This window comes from Panulirus ornatus, chromosome 45 (assembly GCF_036320965.1).
Source record: "Panulirus ornatus isolate Po-2019 chromosome 45, ASM3632096v1, whole genome shotgun sequence".
In the NCBI taxonomy this organism is placed as follows: Eukaryota; Metazoa; Arthropoda; class Malacostraca; order Decapoda; family Palinuridae; genus Panulirus; species Panulirus ornatus.
Genome location: NC_092268.1, coordinates 952,569 through 957,985, shown reverse-complemented (window position 1 = coordinate 957,985; position 5,417 = coordinate 952,569). Strand labels below are relative to the sequence as shown.

The following is a 5,417-nucleotide window of genomic DNA, read 5'->3' as shown; positions in this document are numbered from 1 at the left end:
TATTTGTCTCTTTCCCTTCAGATGCCAGTATTCCCCTGTAAAGGCCTTTGAAGACGCCAAAGGGGATTTAGATTAATCCTTCAATTTTCCTATAAATTTTTGGATGCCTCACCGCAATTCTCTTGCCCTTTGGCATCCCAAAGTGCATTAAAGTAAGCTTTCCAAATGTTTCTTTCCCTTTTGATGCCTCTATGCCCCTGTAATTGCCTTTGGCGGCACCAAAGGGGATTTAAATAAACCGTTAATTTGTCTTTTTATTTTTGATAGACATCATGCAATGTATTGGACTTTGGCACCCTAAACGGTCTTTTAAGTAAACTTTTGATTTGTCCTTTCCCTTCAGATGCCAGTAATTCCCTGTAAAGGCCTTTGAAGACGCCAAAGGGGATTTAGATTAACCCTTCAATTTTCCTCTAAATTTTGGATGCCTCCACGCAATTCTCTTGCTCTTTGGCATCCCAAAGTGGCATTAAAGTAAGCTTTCCAAATGTTTCTTTCCCTTTTGATGCCTCTATGCCCCTCTAATTACCTTTGGCGGCCAAAGGGGATTTAAATAAACCTTTGATTTGTGTTTTTTAATTGGATGCACCATGCAACTGTATTGGTCTTTGGCACCCCTAAACGGTCTTTTAAGTAAACTTTTATTTGTCTCTTTCCTTCAGATGCCACTATTCCCCTGTAAAGGCCTTTGAAGACGCCAAAAGGGGATTTAGATTAATCCTTCAATTTTCCTCTAAATTTTTGGATGCCTCCACGCAATTCTCTTCCCTTTGGCATCCCCAAAGTGGCATTAAATTAAGCTTTCAAATGTTTCTTTCCCTTTTGATGCCTCTATGCCCCTGTAATTGCCTTTGGCGGTCCAAAGGGGATTTAAAGTAAACCTTAATTTGTCTTTTTATTTTGAAGTGACATCATTCAAGTGTATTGGACTTTGGCACCCCTAAACGGTCTTTTAAGTAAACTTTTTATTTGTCTCTTTCCCTTCAGATGCCAGTATTCCCCTGTAAAGGCCTTTGAAGAGCCAAAGGGGATTTAGATTAATCCTTCAATTTTCCTCTAAATTTCTGGATGACCTCCACGCAATTCTCTTGCCTCTTTGGCATCCCCAAAGTGGCATTAAAGTAAGCTTTCCAAATGTTTCTTTTCCTTTTGATGCCTCTATGCCCCTCTAATTACCTTTGGCGGATCCAAAGGGGATTTAAAATAAATCCTTTGATTTGTCTTTTTAATTTTGGATGCCATCATGCAACTGTATTGGACTTTGGCACCCTAAACGGTCTTTTAAGTAAACTTTTAAATTGTCTCTTTCCCTTCAGATGCCAGTATTCCCCTGTAAAGTCCTTTGAAGACGCCAAAGGGGATTTAGATTAATCCTTCAATTTTCCTCTAAATTTTGGATGCCTCCACGCAATTCTCTTGCTCCTTTGGCATCCCAAAGTGGCATTAAAGTAAGCTTTCCAAATGTTTCTTTCCCTTTTGATGCCTCTATGCCCCTGTAATTGCCTTTGGCGGCTCCAAAGGGGATTTAAATATAACCGTTAATTTGTCTTTTTATTTTTGGAATGACATCATGCAACTGTATTGGACTTTGGCACCCCTAAACGGTCTTTTAAGTAAACTTTTAATTTGTCTCTTTCCCTTCAGATGCCAGTATTCCCCTGTAAAGGCTTTTGAAGACGCCAAAGGGGATTTAGATTAATCCTTCAATTTTCCTCTAAATTTTTGGATGCCTCACACGCAATTCTCTTGCCCTTTGGCATCCCCAAAGTGGCATTAAAGTAAACTTTCAAATGTTTCTTTCCCTTTTGATGCCTCTATGCCCCTGTAATTGCCTTTGGCGGCTCCAAAGGGGATTTAAATAAACCGTTAATTATGTCTTTTTATTTTTGGATGACATCATGCAAGTGTATTGGACTTTGGCACCCCTAAACGGTCTTTTAAGTAAACTTTTGATTTGTCTCTTTCCCTTTCAGATGCCATATTCCCCTGTAAAGGCCTTTGAAGACGCCAAAGGGGATTTAGATTAATCCTTCAATTTTCCTCTAAATTTGGATACCTCCACGCAATTCTCTTGTCCTTTGGCATCCCCAAAGTGGCATTAAAGTAAGCTTTCCAAATGTTTCTTTCCCTTTTGATGCCTCTATGCCCCTGTAATTGCCTTTGGCGGTCCAAAGGGGATTTAAAATAAACCGTTAATTTGTCTTTTTATTTTGGATGCCACCATGCAACTGTATTGGACCTTTGGCACCCTAAACGGTCTTTTAAGTAAACTTTTAAATTGTCTCTTTCCCTTCAGATGCCAGTATTCCCCTGTAAAGGCCTTTGAAGACGCCAAAGGGGATTTAGATTAATCCTTCAATTTTCCTCTAAATTTTGGATCCTCCACCGCAATTCTCTTGCCCTTTGGCATCCCCAAAGTGGCATTAAAGTAAGCTTTCCAAATGTTTCTTTCCCTTTTGATGCCTCTATGCCCTTAATTACCTTTGGCGGATCCAAAGGGATTTAAAATAAACCTTTATTTCTCTTTTTAATTTTGGATGCACCATGTAACTGTATTGGACTTTGGCACCCCTAAACGGTCTTTTAAGTAAACTTTTAAATTGTCTCTTTCCCTTCAGATGCCAGTATTCCCCTGTAAAGGCCTTTGAAGACGCCAAAGGGGATTTAGATAATCCTTCAATTTTCTCTAAAATTTTGGATGCCTCCCCGCAATTCTCTTGCCCTTTGCATCCCCAAAGTGGCATTAAAGTAAGCTTTCCAAATGTTTCTTTCCCTTTTGATGCCTCTATGCCCCTGTAATTGCCTTTGGCGGCTCCAAAGGGGATTTAAAGTAACCGTTAATATGTCTTTTTATTTTTGAATGACATCATGCAAGTGTATTGGACTTTGGCACCCTAAACGGTCTTTTAAGTAAATTTTTGATTTGTCTCTTTCCTTTCAGATGCCAGTATATCCCCTGTAAAGCCTTTGAAGAAGCCAAAGGGGATTTAGATTAATCCTTCAATTTTCTCTAAATTTTGGATGCCTCACCACGCAATTCTCTTGCCCTTTGCATCCCCAAAGTGGCATTAAAGTAAGCTTTCCAAATGTTTCTTTCCCTTTTGATGCCTCTATGCCCTCTAATTACCTTTGGCGGACCAAAGGGGATTTAAATAAACCTTTATTTGTCTTTTTAATTTTGGATGCCACCATGTAACTGTATTGGACTTTGGCACCCTAAACGGTCTTTTAAGTAAACTTTTAAATTGTCCTTTCCCTTCAGATGCCAGTATTCCCCTGTAAAGGCCTTTGAAGACGCCAAAGGGATTTAGATAATCCTTCAATTTTCCTCTAAATTTTGGATGCCTCCACGCAATTCTCTTGCCTTTGGCATCCCCAAAGTGGCATTAAAGTAAGCTTTCCAAATGTTTCTTTCCCTTTTGATGCCTCTATGCCCCTTAATTCCTTTGGCGGCGCCAAAGGGGATTTAAAGTAAACCGTTAATTTGTCTTTTTATTTTGGATGCCACCATGCAACTGTATTGGACCTTGGCACCCCTAAACGGTCTTTTAAGTAAACTTTTAAATTGTCTCTTTCCCTTTAGATGCCCTTATTCCCCTGTAAAGGCTTTTGAAGACGCCAAAGGGGATTTAGATTAATCCTTCAATTTTCCTTTAAATTTTGGATGCCTCACCGCAATTCTCTTGCCCTTTGGCATCCCCAAAGTGGCATTAAAGTAAACTTTCTAAATGTTTCTTTCCCTTTTGATGCCTCTATGCCCCTGTAATTGCCTTTGGCGGCTCCAAAGGGGATTTAAAATAAACCGTTAATATGTCTTTTTATTTTTGGATGACATCATGCAAGTGTATTGGACTTTGGCACCCCTAAACGGTCTTTTAAGTAAACTTTTGATTTGTCTCTTTCCCTTCAGATGCCACTATTCCCCTGTAAAGGCCTTTGAAGACGCCAAAGGGGATTTAGATTAATCCTTCAATTTTCCTCTTAAAATTTGGGTACCTCCACGCAATTCTCTTGTCCTTTGGCATCCCCAAAGTGGCATTAAAGTAAGCTTTCCAAATGTTTCTTTCCCTTTTCATGCCTCTATGCCCCTGTAATTGCCTTTGGCGCCGCCAAAGGGGATTTAAAGTTAACCGTTAATTTGTCTTTTTATTCTTGGATGCCACCATGCAACTGTGTTGGACCTTGGCACCACTAAACGATCTTTTAAGTAAACTTTTAAATTGTGTCTTTCCCTTCAGATGCCAGTATTCCGCTGTAAAGGCCTTTGAAGACGCCAAAGGGGATTTAGATTAATCCTTCAATTTTCCTCTAAATTTTGGGATTCCTCACCGCAATTCTCTTCCCCTTTGGCATCCCCAAAGTGGCATTAAATTAAGCTTTCCAAATGTTTCTTTCCCTTTTGATGCCTCTATGCCGCTGTAATTACCTTTGGCGGCTCCAAAGGGAATTTAAACTTAACCGTTAATTTCTCTTTTTATTTTTGGAAGACATCATGCAACTGTATTGGACTTTGGCACCCCTAAACGGTCTTTTACGGAAACTTTTAATTTGTCTCTTTCCCCTTAGATGCCACTATTCCCCTGTAAAGGCCTTTAAAGACGCCAAAGGGGATTTAGATTAATCCTTCAATTTTCCTCTAAATTTTTGGATGCCTCACCGCAATTCTCTTGCCCTTTAGCTTCCCCAAAGTGGCATTAAATTAAGCTTTCCAAATATTTCTTTCCCTTTTGATGCCTCTATGCCCCTGTAATTGCCTTTGGCGGCTCCATAGGGGATTTAAAGTAAACCGTTAATTTCTCTTTTTATTTTTAGATGACATCATGCAACTGTATTGGACTTTGGCACCTCTTAACGGTCTTTTAAGTAAACTTTTGATTTGTCTCTTTCCCTTCAGATGCCAGTATTCCCCTGTAAAGGCCTTTGAAGACGCCAAAGGGCATTTAGATTAATCCTTCAATTTTTCTATAAATTTTTGGATGCCTCACCGCAATTCTCTTGCCCTTTAGCTTTCCCAAAGAGGCATTAAAGTAAGCTTTCCAAATGTTTCTTTCCCTTTTGATGACTCTATGCCCCTGTAATTGCCTTTGGCGGCACCAAAGGGGATTTAAAGTAAACCGTTAATTTGTCTTTTTATTTTTAGATAACATCATGCAAATGTATTGGACTTTGGCACCTCTAAACGGTCTTTTAAGTAAACTTTTGATTTGTCCCTTTCCCTTCAGATGCCAGTATTCCCCTGTAAAGGCCTTTGAAGACGCCAAAGGTCATTTAGATTAATCCTTCAATTTTCCTCTAAATTTCTGGATGCCTCACCGCAATTCTCTTGCTCTTTGGCATCCCCAAAGTGGCATTAAAGTAAGCTTTCCAAATGTTTCTTTCCCTTTTGATGCCTCTATGCCCCTCTAATTACCTTTGGC

General features: G+C 39.5%; 2 protein-coding genes across 7 annotated transcripts in view; one reads left to right on the top strand and one right to left on the bottom strand.

Moving 5' to 3' along the window:
• Positions 1-5,417, top strand: part of LOC139762968 (negative elongation factor D-like) — a 395,386-nt gene that overhangs the window by 91,259 nt on the left and 298,710 nt on the right. The window lies entirely within an intron of this gene.
• The window catches only part of LOC139762966 (uncharacterized), a 167,883-nt gene that overhangs the window by 161,863 nt on the left and 603 nt on the right, over positions 1-5,417 (bottom strand). The window lies entirely within an intron of this gene.